The sequence below is a fragment of the Bos mutus genome, chromosome 7, assembly GCF_027580195.1.
Source record: "Bos mutus isolate GX-2022 chromosome 7, NWIPB_WYAK_1.1, whole genome shotgun sequence".
NCBI lineage: Eukaryota > Metazoa > Chordata > Mammalia > Artiodactyla > Bovidae > Bos > Bos mutus.
The window spans coordinates 46,237,846-46,254,512 of record NC_091623.1 but is presented as its reverse complement, the minus strand read 5'-3'; the positions used below and the strand labels follow the sequence as shown (position 1 = coordinate 46,254,512).

Below are 16,667 nucleotides of genomic sequence, written 5' to 3'. Positions count from 1 at the left end.
CAGGGCACTGGCTTGAGGGCCCTACCTCCGTGGGTTGGGCGATCCTACTTAGCAGAGCCCTGGCCCAGTGTTAACTGAGCACTTGCTGTGTCTTCATCATTCTAGGGCTTCTCTGAGTGTTGATTCCTCAGCTGCTCCCAGCAGTTCCAGGAATCAAGACTGTGGTAGACCCTGTTTCACGGTCTCCTTCCTTCCTTGATTCAGGAAATCAGTATCGCACATCTACCGTATACCAGTTCCTGTTCTGCACGGGTCAGAATTGATCTAGTCATGAGGGGCTCCTGGTTGGGTAGGGAGGACAAAAGCTAATCTAATCATCACAAAGAGAGTTACAATAAACCTGGGCGAGTGATAAGTGAAAGTGTGAGGAAGAGAAGTGAGGGAGGGCTTCCTGGAAGAGGTGGTGCTGGGGCCAAATGGTGAAGAGAGGCCAGAACAGCAGGAGCAGAGGCCCTGTGGCAGATGTGGTCGGTGGGGAATAGATGGGGGTGGGGATAGAGGTCACAGCCTCCAGCGGCCTGGGGACCTAAGTTTGTGGGGGGTTGGAGGGGAGGTTCTGGAGCAAGAGAGGTGAAGGATCTCAAGAGACAAAGAGACTTATCCCCCCATGAGTCAAGATGCACATTTCCATCAGGGAGACAGGCTGCCTCAGTTTACCTCCCCAGATAACCTGCTTCTTTTGTCACTCCAGCAGCCTCTGGGTAGTTTGGTCATAAAGAGATGTTGTCTCTGCCTCTTCCCTTGAGCCAGGATGGGGCTGGGATATCAGGGATCTCTGGGGTGCAGGAGGTGACACAGAACAACCCTGGCCTGGCCTGTTATGTGACCCTGCCCTCACCCTGCAGATGCCAGGCCCTTGGCCTGAAATGAAATGCCCTTCCCCTAACTGTGCATCTTTGCCCATTCATCTTTTTTTTTTTTTTTTTTTAAGGCTGTATCCACATACCACACTATTCACCCTTTCATTAAGGGCTTTCTCCAGTTGCAGTGCTCAGGGCTGCTCTTCACTGTGGTGCCCAGGCTTCTCATCGTGGGGGCTTCTCTCATTGCAGAGCATGGGCTCTAGACACACACGGGCTTCAGTAGTTGCAGCTCATAGGATTTTGTCGCCCACGGCATATGGACTCTTTCTGCACCAGGGATCGAACCCATGCCCCCTGCATCGGCAGGTGGATTCTTATCCACTGCAGCACCAGGGAAATCTAACCTCCTTTCATTTGTTAAAATTTATTTTGGCCTCGAGGTATGGGAGATCTTAGTTGCCCAACCAGGGACTGAACCCATGCCCCCTGCAGTGGAAGCAGAGAGCCCTAACCACTGGACCCTGGGGGATTCCCTCACGCTTTTATTGATTGATTGATTTTTTTCAGCTGCACTGGGTCTTTGTTGCTGTGCGAAGGCTTTCTCTAGTTGCGGCAAGTGGGGGCTACTCTCTGTTCCCCTACATGGGCTTCTCATTGCATGGCTTCTCTTGTTGCGGAGCACAGGCTCTAGACACACAGGCTACAGTAGCTGCGCCATGAGGGCATTTGAGGCTTGAGGGCTCTAGAGCGGGGGCTCGGGGGTTGTGCTCACAGGCATGGCTGCTCTGAGGCATGTGGAATCTTCCCGGACCAGGGATTGAACCTGTGTCTCCTGCACCAGCAGGCATCCTATCCACTATACCACCAGGGAAGTCCCCTTATGCTTTTAAAGTGAAAAATTCAGGGGCATACACAATGTTATGGAACCATTATTACTATATAGTTCCAGAGCATTCCCATCACCCCCAAAAGAAAACCCTAACCCCATGACCAGTCACCCTCATTCCCACTCCCCCAGCCCCAGGCCACCGCTAATCTGCTTTCTGTCTCTATGGATTTGCCTGGACATTTCATATAAATGGCATCATATAATATGTGATCTTTGTGTCTGTTCTTTTGTTAAAGAAACTCAGCTTGGTGTTTTTCAGGTTCATCCACACTAGTGCATATCAGAACTTCATTTTTTTTTTTTTTTTTTGCCGGTACTGCAAGGTTCGCGAGATCTTAGTTCCCAGACCCGGGATTGAATCCAGGCCAGCCCTGAGAGCTTGGAATCCTAACCAACTGCCAGGGAATTCCCCACTTCATTTCTTTTTATGGCTGAGTAATATTTCATTGTATGGATGGGCTGCGTTTTGTTTATCCATTTATCTACTGATGGACACTTGGGTTATTTCCACCTTCTGGCGATTGTGACTAGTGGTGCTATGAACATTGCATACAAGGGTTGGTGTGAAAACCTATTTTCAATTCTCTTGGTAAATGCCTAGGAGCAGAATTATTTGATCACATTGTAATTCTATGTTTAAATGATTAAGAAACTGCCAGATTGTTTTCCAAAGTGCCTGCACATTTTTCATTCCCATCAGAAGTGTGTGAGGGCTCCTTATTTCCCCACGTTCTCATCAACATCTATTATTTCAAGTTTTTTTTTGTTTGTTTTTTGAGTCTGGTCATCCTAGTGAGTGTGAAGTGGTATCTCAGGGGGCTTGATTTGCATTTCCCCAAAGACTAATGATGGTGAGCATCTTTTCATGTATATATTGCCATTTGTACATCTTCTCTGGAGAAATGTCCATTCAAGTCTTTTGTGCAGTTTTCACTGGGTTCTCTTTTTATTATCGAGTTATGAGTGTTCCTCATACATTCTGCATATTAATCTCTTGTCAGATGTATGATTTGCAAATCTTTTCTCCTATTCCGTGGGTTGGCTTTTCCCTCTCTTAAGTGTCCTTTATCAAAGAAAACTCTTACATTTCACGGAGTCCAATTTATGTGTTTTCGTTTGGTCCCTTGCGCTTTAGGTTCGTATCTAAGAATTCTCCTTGTCTTTGACGCCCCCTCTTGCAGGCACGGGCTTCCCAGGTAGCTCAGTGGTAAAGAATCCACCTGCCGATGAAGAAGCTGGAGAAGCAGGTTGGGTCCCTAGGTGAGGAGGATCCCCTGGAGAAGGAAATGGCAACCCAATCCAGTGTTCTTGCCTGGGGAATCCCATGCACAGAGGAGCCTGGGGGTCTACAGTCCATGGGGTTGCAAAGTGTTGAACACGACTGATCCACACACACACACACACACACACACACAGATACACACTTGCCGCTGTGCAGCCTCTCCCTCTGGCCAGCGCTGACCTCCCCACCACCTGCCCCGCCCCCATCAATTCCTGTTGGGGCATCAGCCGTCCAACCCTGTCTCCGCACTGGGAGGCCTCCTGGCAGACCCGGGCAGCTCCCATCAGTGCTTAATAACGGAGAGCTCAGAACCTTGGCAGCCACGCGGGAAACCCCGCCCGCAGGCACCCGCCCCTTGGCCACATCGAGCGCCGCTCCCCCATGGCCGCGCGTGGGAGCCCGCAACTTTCCAGGTGGGGAAACCACGATACGGAGGGAGCAGGAGGGAACCGGCCTGGTCCCCGGGTTGGGGTGATGGCGGAGGTCGCCCCCCTCAAGCTGCTTCTGGCTCAGGTCCCTGCCCTGAGCTGACCCTGGCGGGCGGGAACCGCCTGCGGGCAAGGCGGTTCCGGATGAAACCGTAACATCCAGGAGCAGAGAAGAAAAATAATCTGCGGCGGGCGAGCTGGGCCGGGCGGCGGGGAGCGGGGGCGGGGCAGGTTTTTTTACCAGCCTGGTGCGCTCTCAGGTGGGAGGCTGGAGGGGTGCAGTGTCACACAGAAGACGGAAAAACGTCTTTCAAGTCTTGGCCGAGTTCTGCTCTGCCTCCAGCTGGCTGTGCAGCCTGGGGCTCTCCAGCCGCGTTTCCCCATGGGTGGGATGGGAGTAGTTAGTGCTTGAGACGGTAGAGAATCTGCCTGCAATGCCAGAGACTCTGGTTCGATCCCTGGGTCAAGAAAATCCCCTGGAGAAAGGAATGGCTACGCTGCTCTAGTACTCTTGCCTGGGAAATCCCATGGACAGAGGAGCCTGTTGGGCTACAGCCCATGGGGTTGCAAAGAGTCGGACACGACTGACTAACACACACACACACACACACACACACACACACACACACACACAGAAAACCCTCCTTGGGTGTTGTGAGAGGTGAAGAGGGTACCTGGCTCTGGAAGCACACACCTTAGGAAGCTGTCCATAACCTCATCCTCAATAATATGAAAGTCTTGGTTTGTTCAAGAGCACAGGGGGCCAGGTGGGGGCACCTGTGTCTCCCTAACTGCCCACCTCCCTCTCTCTTTGTCTCTGTCTACCCAGCTCTCCTGTTTCTCGCCCTCCTTCTCCTCCTTCTTTTTCCTTAGTTGCCACGTGGGATCTAGTTCCCTGACCAGGGATCCAACCCAGTCACCCCACCCCACATCAGGGTCCCAGAGTTTTAGACACTGGACCACAAGGCAAGTTCCTCCCTTTCTCTTCTGTCTCATCTCTCCCTATTTCTCTCAACCTCATTTCTCTGGCTTTCACTGTCTCTCTGTATTTCTCACAGTCTCTGTCTTTCCCTAAAATCTCCTCCAGATCCCCTAGACCAGGCCTGCATCAGCCAGCTCAGCCTAGGCCTGACCAGTGTCTTAAGCCCACATTTCCGTGAGACAAGGTCCAATCTAATCTCCCCGAAGCCTCCCCCCGCCCCCGACTCCCGCCCCCATGGCCTCAGGGTGAGGATCCAGGCAGCTTGGGGCCCTCACTTGCTGCCTGGAACACCCAAACAGACTTAAGAGTCTCTCTCTAACCCCCCAAAGCCCAACAGATCAAAACCCACAGTCTTGGACACACTGACTCCCCCTCCCCCATGATTCGTTTAGATGGGGAAACTGAGGCCTGTATAGGGCTTCCCAGGTGGCTCAGATAGTAAATGAGGGAGACCTGGGTTAGATCCTGGGTTGAGAAAATCCCCCTGGAGAAGGGAATGGCTACCCACTCCAGTATTCTTGCCTGGGGAATCCCATAACAGGGGAACCTGGCGGGCTACAGCCTGTGAGGTCACAAAGAATCGGACACGACTGAGTGACTGACTTTAAGGCCTGTATCATGAAGACTCTTGTCCAGAGCCGCCAGCTCCAGGGCCATCACTCATCATCCTTGTCCAGCCTCTAGGGTCTGTGGCTCTCAGGCGGCCCTCCAGTCCCCCTTCCCCTCGTCCACCTCTTCACCCCTGCCCCTGGCCTGCCCGGTGAATGGTAATCGACCTGGTTCCACCCAGACAGGCCAGGCAGTGACACTCCCACCTCCCAGAGCTGGTTTCCCGGTGGCAGAGCTGGCCGATGGCTCGGGCTGTGTCCCAGTGGCATTGGCAGCTGCCTAGTGCCAGCTGGAAATGGGGACCGGAGGGTGAGGTCTGAGGTGGGTCCCACAGTATTCCCACTCTTGCTGGCTTTCATCATGATGTGTGCAGGGGTGGGGCAGGGAGGGAGCCACTTTGCAGACTGAGGGTCCCTTCTTCTGGAAGCATCTCCCGCTGCCTCCCAAACTCCTGGGGACCCCCAGCTCTGAGTACGTCCCTCTGGGCTGGCCTTGACCCCATGGAACCATAGGTACCCCTGTGGGGGGTATCTGTGTTGGGCCGGGACTCTCTCAAGCTGGGGCCTTGAACACTGACCCGCATAAGGCAGGTACCTGACGGTGGCTCGGTGAGCAAATGAGTGAACAAACGCGTGATTTACATGCATCCTGGAACCATGGAAACGTAGGCCTAAACACTGAAGCTGGAATTCTTAGCGTCCCTCTCCCCCCAGGGGCTCCCACTGTAGCCTGTGTCTGAAGCCTGAAGTGAATAATACATTCCAGGGAGGGAAGGACATTTGACGGTGTGTGTCTGCGCCCCCGGGCCGCCCACGTGGCGCAGTGGTAAAGAATCTGCCTGCCAAGGAAAGGGTCACCAGGAAGTCACCAGATGCAGGGGACACGGGTTCCATCTCTGGGTTGGGAAGATCCCCTGGAGGAGGAAATGGCAACACTCTCCCATATTCTTGCCTGGAAAATTCCATGGACAGAGGAGCCTGGTGGGCTACAGTCCATGGGGTTGCAAAGAGTTGGACACACCTAAGCATGCAGCACACACGAGCCCATCTGCACCCCACCCTGCCCCCTCCCCACCTAGTCCAGCCCCATCATTGATGGGACCAGTGCAGGCATCCCTGTCCTCCCCGTTCCGGCCGTCTTCCCCTGTAGTCTCTTCCCCGTGTGGAGACCTGAGTCAGACGCATCCTTCCTTTCTTTGGGGGGGGAGGGGGTGCAGTCCCAGGCCCAGGCCCTGGAGCCCCAAGTTAGGGTTCACATCTAGCCTCTGTCACTCATTGACTTGGATCGCCATTTTGCTTCTCGGAACCTCAGTTTGCCCATCTGTAAAATGGGTATGGTGCCCTTGTTTCAGGGTTGTTGTGGGAGTAAGTGAATCTGTGTGAAGCTGGGTCAGGCCTGTCTTCAACTGTGAATGGTAAACCTCCTCCTGTGACAAGGTTTGAAATTATAGAGATAAAATCAGAGACCGAAAGAGAGTAGTTGCATCAGAAGGAAGCTGGTACACTTGGTTGGGAAAGGAGGGTGGGGTGTAAGGCTCCCTCCCAGACTCGGTTGCCTCTTGACTTCCTGGTGACCCTTTCAGCCTCTCCTTTACTTAGATCAAGAGCCTCAACAGTTCCCCATCTGTGAAATGGGACCAAGCAGGCATCCTTGACTCTCCATCCCCCACCCCCGTGCACCAGTGAAGTGCTCCAGAGTCCCCCCCACCCCACCTAGTCCAGCCCCATCATTGATGGGACCAGCGCAGGCGTCCCTGTCCTCCCCACTCCTGCCGTCTTCCCCTGTAGTCTCTTCCCGAGTCAGACGCATCCTTCCTTTCTTCAGAACCTCCATGACTCCCACCTCCCTCAAGGTAAAAGCTGAAGTCTTCCTTGAGATGGCAAGGCCCTGCTGGTCTTGCTGCTCCCACTTCCTTTCTCCCCTTAACCTTGATTCAATCACAGTCGTGTCCCCCTCTTTGCGACCCCATGGACTATAACCTACCAGGCTCTTCTGTCTGTGGGATTCTCCAGGCAAGAATACTGGAGTGGGTTGCCATGCCCTCCTCCAGGGGATCTTCCCGACCCAGGGATCCAACCTATGCAGGTCTTCTGCATAGACAAGCAGATTCTTTATTGCTGAGCCACCAGAGAAGCTCTGGTCACATTCGGGCTCCTCAAAACCCCTCCAATAAGTCTGGCATTTTCGTGCTTCAGGGACTTTGCACATGCAGTACCTCCACCTGGGACCATCTTCCCAGAGTCACCCAAGTGTTTTCTGAACCTCCTTCAGGTCTTGGCTCAACTCCTGCCCACCTGCCCTTTCTTCCTCTCCTGCCTTCAGGAGTCTCGATTTTCTTCATGGCAGTGTCAGGTTAATGAGCTCACAACTCAGATGCCTACTGTCAAGCCTGGGCTGGTAGCTGGGGACAGTGGAAGCATCCATGCTCCTGTGGGACTCAAGATCTGGAGGAAGGGAGAGAGATGGACAGAGCGGATAAAATGGGACACAGGACCAGAGGGAGGGTCTTTCCAGAAGTAACAGTCGTGGAGGGCCTCCTGGAAGAGGTGACACTGGGGTCCAGGTCTGAATGAGGGGAAGGAGAGAGCAGGAAGTGTGGTGAGAAGGTTCCAAGCAGAGGCAAAGACTCTGACCCGGGAATGAGCTTGTTGGCAGGGAGGCTGTGGAGTGAGATGATGGGGCAAGGGCAGGAGGGCTGGACCTCATGGGACCTTGAGGGCCATGGGGAGTTTGTTGGTCTTTCTTTTTGTCTTTTTTTGGCCACACCGCACAGCATGTGGGGTCTTAGTTCCTCCACCAGGGATCAAACCCGCATCCCCTGCCTCGGAAGCTCAGAATCTTAACCACTGGACTGCCAGGGAAGTCCCAGGGTGATGGTCCTTACCTTAGAAACAATCAGTGGGGACTTCGCTGGCCCCAATGGTTAAGACTCCACGCTTCCAATGCAGGGGATGCAGGTTCAATCCCTGGTCAGGGAACTAAGGTCCTGCATGCCACACAGTGCAGCCAGAAAAAAAAAAGCAAGCAGGCACCCTGGGAGAATCTCAAGGGGCAAAGGCAGAGGACTGTTGTGTCTCCAAGGTAAAGACGTGACCGCGTGCGCTCACTCTGGTGGCAGGGTATCTCTTACTCGTTCACAGCTAGAGAAATAGAGGTTCAGAGATATGAAGAGAAGCCTCCCTAGGTCCAATCTCCCCTGCCTGGAGCCTGAAATCCCCTTCCCTGCCCCCCACACACACCCCATGCGGCCCAGTTGCAGATGGGGAAACTGAGGCACGGAGGTACTGTCCCCTGGGAACAGAGCCCGCCCCCTCCAGGCGCCCTGCCCTTCCACCGAGGAGCCTCACCAAGGGACTTTCTCATGAGGAAGAAGCAGCAGCAGCTGGTTGCACAAGTGGGTGGCTAAAGCCGCAGGCCTGGGTTTCAGTTTGCAAATAGCGTCCGGGTCCAACTGCTTGCTTCAGCCGGGGAGCTTTGCTGGACAGCTGCCTACAGGAGAGTATCTGAGCTAAGGGCACACCTAACCTACTGGCTCAGAGAGGCAGGGTGCTGCTGAGGCCTGGGGGTGGTCAGGGGTCAGGAGCCTGGGGGTGCGCTGACCCCTCATCCTCATTCAGCCTCAATCCTTCATTCAATCGACAGCTATCGCATACTTCATGTTTGCTGTATTGGCACATTTTATTTTCCCCGTGAGCGTATATTATGTGCATGCCAGGCTGTATACCCGGTGCTCACTCGCTTAAACATTATCCCGAAATCCTCTGGGGCAATGTTTGAGCTCCCTGTGGTGGCTGTAACAGGTGGCCATAAACCTGGTTCCTAATACAATAACAATGTATTCTCTGACAGTTCAGGAGGCCAGAAGTCTGAAATCAAGGTGTGGACTGGGGTAAGGACTGGTTTCTTCTGAGGGTTCTGAAGGAGAATCTACCCCTTGCCTCTGTCCTGGCTGCTGGTGGCCGCCAGGAACCCTTGGCATTCCTTGGCTTGCAGCCGCATCCTTCCAGCCTCTGTCTCCATCTTCTCCCCGTCTCTCTTTGTCTTCTCCTTTTCTGTCTCTTAGAAGGACACCTGTCATTGGATTTAGGGTCACCCTAGCCCAGGTTGATCTTTTTAGAAAAATTATGTGCTTATTTATTTTTGGCTACACCGGACCTTTGTTGCTCTGCATGGACCTCTCTCTAGTTTTAGGGAGCAGGGGTTACTCTCTAGTTGCAGTCCCTGGGCTTCTCATTGCGGTGGCTTCTCCTGCTGCAGAGCGCAGGCTCTAGGTGGGCGGCCTTCAGTAGCTGTGGTGCACAGGCTTCGTTGCTCTGCGGCATGTAGGATCTTCCCAGACCAGGAATTGAACCCGTGTCCCCTGCATTGTCAGGCAGATTCCCAACCACTGGACCACCAGGGAAGTCCCTAATCCAGGTTGATCTTGTCTCAAGATCCTCAATTAATTACATCTGCAGAGACCCTTGTCCCCAGTAAGGTCACATTCGGAGGTTCTGGGTAGATATATTTTTGGGGGGACCATGATTCAACCCTCTCCAAGCAGATATTATCAACTCTATACGTCAAAGAACTGAGCCACAGAGATATCAGGTCGCTGATTTGAAGAACTAGGACTTAAACCCCAGGCTGCTGGAGCCAAGATCTATTCACTTCACTGTTCTGGAATCACCTCCAGTCTGCTCTGTGCCAAGTCTTCACCAGGAGCTGGGGACACAGAGGGGAACAAGAATTACAATATTAGGGACACAGCTTTTGAACCTCAGGCTGATGGCTGTTTCACTTTAGGGTGTGATCTGAAGATTGAGAGTCTCCCCTGAGACTCGGAATGGTTATCCTCTGGAAGACATGTCTACCTGGTACCGATGAATGGGACCTTATTTGAAAATAAGGTCTTTGCAGGGCTTCCCAGGCGGCTCAGTGGTAGAGAATCTGCCTGCTAGTACAGGAGAATCAGGAGACAAGGGTTCGATCCCTGGGTGGGGAAGATCCCCTGGAGTAGGAAATAACAACTCATTCCAGTATTCTTGCTAGGAAAATCCCATGGACAGAGGAGCCTGGTGGGCTACAGTCCATAAGGTCTCAAAGAGTCAGATGCAACTGAGCACAGATATAATTAAGGTAGGGATCTTGAGATGAGCTCATCCTGGATTAGGATGGGTCCTAAATCTAATGACAAGTGTCCCAATAAAATGAGAGAAAGGAGGGGGAAGAGACAGCCATATGAAGACAGAGGCAGAGCCTGGAATGATGCTGCTATAAGCCAAGGGATGCTAAGCGTTGCTGCCAGCCAGGCAGATGCCAGGAGAGAGGCCTTGGACAGATTCTCCTCAGGAAACTCCCACACTTCCTCTCATCCAAATAACTTGTTCCCTGTCTTCCCGCAGGTCTCCCAGCCCTGAGACAGGGGTGCCTACCCCTGGGGCATTCTGACCAGGAGTAGAGAGGCGTGTCTTTTGGGGATTTCAGGGTTGTAGAAACTCCAGATGGTTTCCTAAAGTGTCGAAAAGTCTGAGTTTCTTGTGAATCTGTGACTTGGGAAACACTGGTTTTGTTGGGTTTTGTAGCTTTTGTCAACCAAACAGCATCTCACTGGAGTTTCAGTTTTCATCTTCCTTATCTCCTATCGATTCTGAACATCTCGCCACATGGTTTCCTCTTTGGCTTCTTCCTACTATTTTTGATGAGTCAGGCATGCGTGCATGCTAAGTCACTTCAATTGAGTCCCACTCTTTTAACCCTATAAACTGTAACCCACCAGACTCCTGTGTCCAGGGGATTCTTGAGGCAAGAATACTGGAGTGGGTTGCCATTTCCTCCTCCGGGGGATCTTCCCAACTCTCGTCTCCTGTGTCTCCTGCGTCGGCAGGCAGGTTCTTTACCACTAGCACCACCTGGGAACCGTTTCTATGATTAGTCATAGGAGTTCCCTCTATATGTTTGATACTACTCCTCCGTCAGTCCACTGCGTTGCAGATATCTTCCCCTTGTTTACAATTTGTCTCTACTTTCTTCAAAAAGATTAACAAAAAGTCTTAATATATACAAGTTGATCAATATTTTGTTGTACAGTATACAATGTCTTGGGCTTTGTCTGGTGGCTCAGTTGGTAAAGAATCTGCCTGCAATGCAGAAGACCTGGGTTTGATCCCTAGAAAAGGGAATGGCAACCCACTCCAGTATTCTTGCCTGGGAAATCCCATGGACAGAGAAGCTTGATGGGCTATAGCCCACGGGGTCGCAAAAGACTCAGAAACAGCTGAGTGACTAACATGTACATAGAGAGCCTTGGTGCTCTTTACAAGGAAATCTTTCTTTACTGAAGTTCACCTATATTTCCTACCAAGACATTCAAGCTTTATTCAAGCTCTTTCCCCCCATATTGTCCCTTCCCCCACATGAAGCTGAGTTTTGTGTGATGTAAGGATCCAACTTAATTGGACTCTCACTTCCCAGATTCTTTTATGAGATACTCTCCCTTCCCCACTACTAGGACAGACCTTCTCCACTTTGGAACAAAATCTCTGACCTGCATTGGCTGTATGAAGGCATTTCATTCCAATCCATTTGTCAATGTGTCTCTCCCTGTGCCTCTTACTCAATTATAGGTTCTGTAATGGCTCTCAGTATCTGGTAGGGCAGGTAACACCACTCTGTTCTTCTGTAGAAGCATCCTTGCAACTCTGTTCTTCTAGATAAAAATTTGACTCATCCAGTTCCAGGGGGGAGTCACAATCCTGTTGTGAATTTGACTGGGGCTGTTAAAACTTCAGATGGGGAGAATCAGCATCTTGAGCCTCAATCTCACTGTCCATGAATATGGTACACCCACCATCCCTGTCACTTCCTTAGAATCTCAGTACTGCTGTTTATGTTTCCCTGAAGGGCTGAGAACATCAGTTGTTTCATTTATTACTCTTCCGTGATGCAGCGGGCCCTCCATCTGATTTTCTGCTTTACTACAGCTTACTTGTTTTCACTTTGAGGGTTGTTTTCATGCGTGGTATTTTTTATTTCTGTCTGTTTCTTTTCTGAATTTTGTTTTGTTCTGTGCAGATGGGCCCACTTTCACATGGCCGGCATATTTTCCTGCCCAGTTTGGGATGCACTTCGAGCTCATTTTAAGCTCCGGGCCTATCTGACCTTCTGCCCTCGCTCTCAGTGGAAGCCATGGTTCAGAATTTTTTCCTCGTGAAATGATGGGTTTCTCCAAATCTGATCTTTTTGATTCCAGCCCATTTTCTCAGGAATATCAACAATAATGGTGGCTCAGATGGTAAAGAATCTGCAATGCAGATGACCTGGGTCTGATCCCTGGGTCGGGAAGATCATCTAGAGGAGGAAACGGCAACCCACTCCAGTATTCTTGCCTGGAGAATCCCATGGGCTACAGTCAATGCGGTTGCAAAGAGTCGGACACAACTGAGCACCTAACACTCAATGATAAGGCCAGCTGCAGTACCCCAGTCTCAGACAATGAGATGAGTCCCCAAGTCCCCTGAAACCTTAGGCCACCACTTCTCCCTTCCCCTCCTTCACTAGTTCCAGCTTCCCTTCCAGCATCTCCCAGGCAGGCAGCTGATGGGAGGTGGGGGGCCACTCTGTCTGTTGCAAGTGCCTCCCCAGGGGTAAGGGGCAGCCCCCTGCTCAGGTCACCCTGTCAGCAGGTGTGGGGGTGTGCATAATGTGTTCTTGCAATGGCCACAGCGGGGGTGGGGGGATGCCAGGAACAGAATTCCCAGCCACCCCCTCTAGGCTGTCTGGCGCCTCCATCTCAGGCCCTGGTCATTCTCAGAATTTTCTCAGCATCCCCCACTCTGGTGCCTCTGGGCCAGTCTCCAGGAAGAGCTGAGATTTTCCTTGATCCTGGACATCAGGCCTGGGATCAGCCTCAGGAGCCCAGAGTTCATTTAAAAACGCTCTGTGTCATGGAAACTTTCAAACGTGCCCTACAGTTAAGAATGCACAGTGGCCCTAGGGCCATCCCCAGATTCACAGTGACGCAGGCCACACTCTCCCCACGTCCATGACGCTACCCACCCCTGCCGTGACCTTATAAGATTCATGTTTATCCTAAGGTCATGCCCCTCATCCAAGATGTGAAATTCTTCTTACAGGACAAGCCTGACCCCTGCAACTCACCAGACAGTAGGGTCCCTTTCATTCCTTGCCTCCCAGCCTTTGGGGCCCTACTGGCACCTCTCTATCCTGAGGGTTCCAGCCTATGTCACAGCGGCAGGTCGGGAGCTGGGGCCTCGGTTTCCCCGTCTGTATGTCAAAGGGGCACCAGTCTGGCTGGGGCTGGGGAGGGGCCCACAGGCCAGATGCGGGAGGGTGGGATTAATGTCCCCAAATCTCTCTCCCCACCCCCTGTCCTTCCTACTGTTTCTCTGTCTCTCTTCTTCTCTGTTTTTTCCCCTCTGTCTCTCCACCATCTGTCTCTCACTGTCTGTTTCTCTATTTCCATTTCTCTGTCTCTCCTCATTTCTCTCTTTCCCTGCCTCTCATCCATATCTCTCTTCCTGTCTCTCTCACCTTCTCACTCCTTATCTATGTGTGTGTGTGTGTCTGTCTCTCACGATCTTTGTCTCACTCTTTGTGTGTGTCTCTCTCCCTATCTTTCTTTCTTTTAAAAAAATTTTTTTACTGGCGTATAGTTGATTTAAAATGTTAGTTTCTTGCTGTCCAGCAAAGTGAAGCAGCGACTGTTGTCATTGTTCAGTCACCAGGTGTGTCTGACTTTGCGACCCCATGGACTGCAACACACAGGGCCTCCCTGTCCCTCGCCGTCTCCTGGAGTTTGTCCAAATTCATGTCCATTGAATCAGTGAGGCCATCCAACTATCTCATCCTCTGTCGCCCTCTTTTCCTTCTGCCTCCAATCTTTCCCAGCATCAGGGTCTTTTTCAGTGAATCGGCTGTTTGCATCAGGTGGCCAAAGTATTGGAGCTTCAGCTTCAGCATCAGTCCTTCCAATGAGTATCAGCTATACGTATACATATATCCACTCTTTTCCCACATAGGTCATTGCAGAGTTCTTTTGCTTAATATTAATTTATTTGACTGCATTGGGCCCTAGTTGAGGCAGGCAGGCTCTTCACTGTGGTGCGAGGGTTTCTCTCTAGTTGTGGGGTGCACCATGGCATTTGGGAATCTTGATTCCCCCACCAGGGATCGAACCCGTGACCCCTGTGTGGATTGGAAGGCGCTCCCTCTTTTTCTGTATCCCTGTCTCTCTCTTGTCTCTATGTCTCCCTCTGTCTTGCAGGTTTATTGAGTCCGCTGTCTGATCTCCCTGCAACCCTTACCTCTCCCCTGGCACCTCCAGTCTGAGCTGGAGAGAGACCGACAAGCTCTTGTTGAACCTCCAGAGAATGGTTGACAGGCTGGACTTTCTGATGAGGTCAGAATTACACACACTGGGTCCAACCTGGGCCTGGCCACCTTGCCCTGACCCTGTGAAACCCCTCCCCCATCCTGCTGGTCACACTGCTGAGTCCCCAAAGCAGCCTCCCCAGATCCCCTTGCCAGGCCAGGAGCTCCCCCACTGGTCGCCCTGAGTCCAACTCCTGGTGATCCAAAGACTCCAGGATCCCAGGGCACCAGCCTGGGGCTCCTCACCACCCCCAAGATTGTTCTAGAATAGAAGCAGCCCCAGGACTAGACCATGGTCAGGGGCAGCTGTGCACTGGGGTGAGGCTGGGACAGTGCTGCTGCCTCATGAGGGTGGCCCTGACCTCGCAGGGCCTGTACATTAACAGTCTGAGCATTTGGGCAATGGTGAGATATGTGAGCTAGACTTTAAACTGACTTTCATTAGTATAAAATAAATAAATGCATCAGAAAGATACTCAATCCAGCCCAGGCTTTATTTATCCTATCCTGATGGCACCTACTGCATCACTCCCAACCCACCTGATCCCCACAAGAGCCCCACGCAGCAGATGGGGGTCATTACCCCCATGGTACAGATGAGCTGCCTCATCAGGGCAGCGTCTCAGGGCAGCTGTGACAGCTATAATGTCTCTATTTCCAAATGGATTGCTTTTTAACCTTTTTTCTGTTTTTATATTATGGTGTGCTCACATATCCTTCACAAATGCTTCATATATAGCATGTTTTTATTGACACAACTTAAAATACAGATTTTTAAAAAATTGTTTATTTATTTGGCTACACTAGATCTTAGCTGTGGCATATGGGATCTAGTTCCCTGACCAGGAATCGAACCCAGACCCCTCGCGTTGGGAACGTGTAGCCACTGGACCACCAGGGAAGTCCCAGATTCTTCTATTTTGAAGGGAGGAAAAGAATATTTGCTGGCCCGTCTGGACTGCTAGAGTATATAGTAAGAAATGGAGTACAAATGCAGGATACTGGAAATGCATTTGAAATAAAGAGACCAGAAATTTAAAACAGCCATGGAAACATAGAGACTGCTGTATCAAAACCTCATGGTAACCACAAATGAAAAAATCTAGAATAGATAAACGCACAGAAAAGGAAAAGGAATCCAAGCACCACATGAAAGATAGTCATCAAATCGCAAGAGAAAAGAACAAAAGAGGAAAGGAAGAAGAAAGACCTACGAAAACAAGTCCAAAATGATTAACAAAATGACAATAAGAACATACGTATCGACAATTACCTTAAATGTACAGCAGATTAAATGTGCCAGTCAAAAGACATAGACTGTCAGAATAGATACAAAAACGAGACCCGTATGTATGTTGTCTGCAAGAGCCTCTTCAGAGCTAGAGACACACACAGACTGAAAGCGAGAGGATGGAAAAGGTATTCCATGCAAATGGAAATCAAAAGAAAGTTGAAGTAGCAATACAGACAAAAGAGACTTCAAAATAAAGATTGTTAGGAAATTCCCTGGTAGTCTGGCACTTGGGACTCCAGTCTTTCACTGATGAGGGTGCAGGTAACTAGGTGACTAGTGCAAGCCACTCAGTGTGGCCCATAAATAAAATAAAATAAAAATACTGTTACAAGAGATATAGTAAGATATCACTTTTCTTCCTTACACAGACTTCCAATAATAATCCATTTAGGTTTTTGTTCTTATGTTGCCTCACCACCCCCCCGACCCTGTCCCCCATCCCCAAAGTCTCAAAATAAAATACATACCTATTTTGAAATTTTCTATTTATTTTTGGCCGTGTTGGGTCTTCGTTGCCACTTCGGGTTGTTTTCTAGTTGGGGCAAGCAGGGGCTATTCTTTGTTGCAATGCACGGGCTTCTCACTGCCGTGGCCTCTCTTGTGGCTCCCGGGCTCCAGAGCGCAGGCTCAGCAGTGGTGGTGCATGGGCTTAGTTGCTCTGCGGCATATGGGATCTTCTCAGATCAGGAATCAATCCTGTGTCTCCTGCCTTGGCAGGCAGATTCTTTACCACTGAGCTACCAGGGAAGCCCAGCATATACCTATTTTTTAAGGTCTGCTTGGTTAGATTATAATTCACATACCATAGAGTACAGTTAGATGAGTTTTGAGAAATGCATAGTCTTGGAACTGTCAATCTGGATATATTCCCACAACCCCCAAAATTCCACTGGGCCCCTTTTACAACTAATTCCTCCCCGACTGCAGGTATACAATAAGTGATGAGTCCTGAGTGAGCTCATTCATCTTTTCCCACTGGATACAGAGAGTCAGAGTTAAAGATTGAAC

At 50.9% G+C, this 16,667-nt stretch overlaps 1 long non-coding RNA gene across 1 annotated transcript; it reads left to right on the top strand.

Annotated features, from left to right (window-relative positions):
* The first annotated feature begins 3,233 nt into the window (after window positions 1-3,233).
* Window positions 3,234-16,107, top strand: LOC138988488 (uncharacterized). Its single transcript, XR_011464727.1, has 3 exons — window positions 3,234-3,387; window positions 14,259-14,393; window positions 15,173-16,107. It is a non-coding gene; the product is annotated as an uncharacterized lncRNA (long non-coding RNA).
* The last annotated feature ends 560 nt before the right edge of the window (window positions 16,108-16,667 follow it).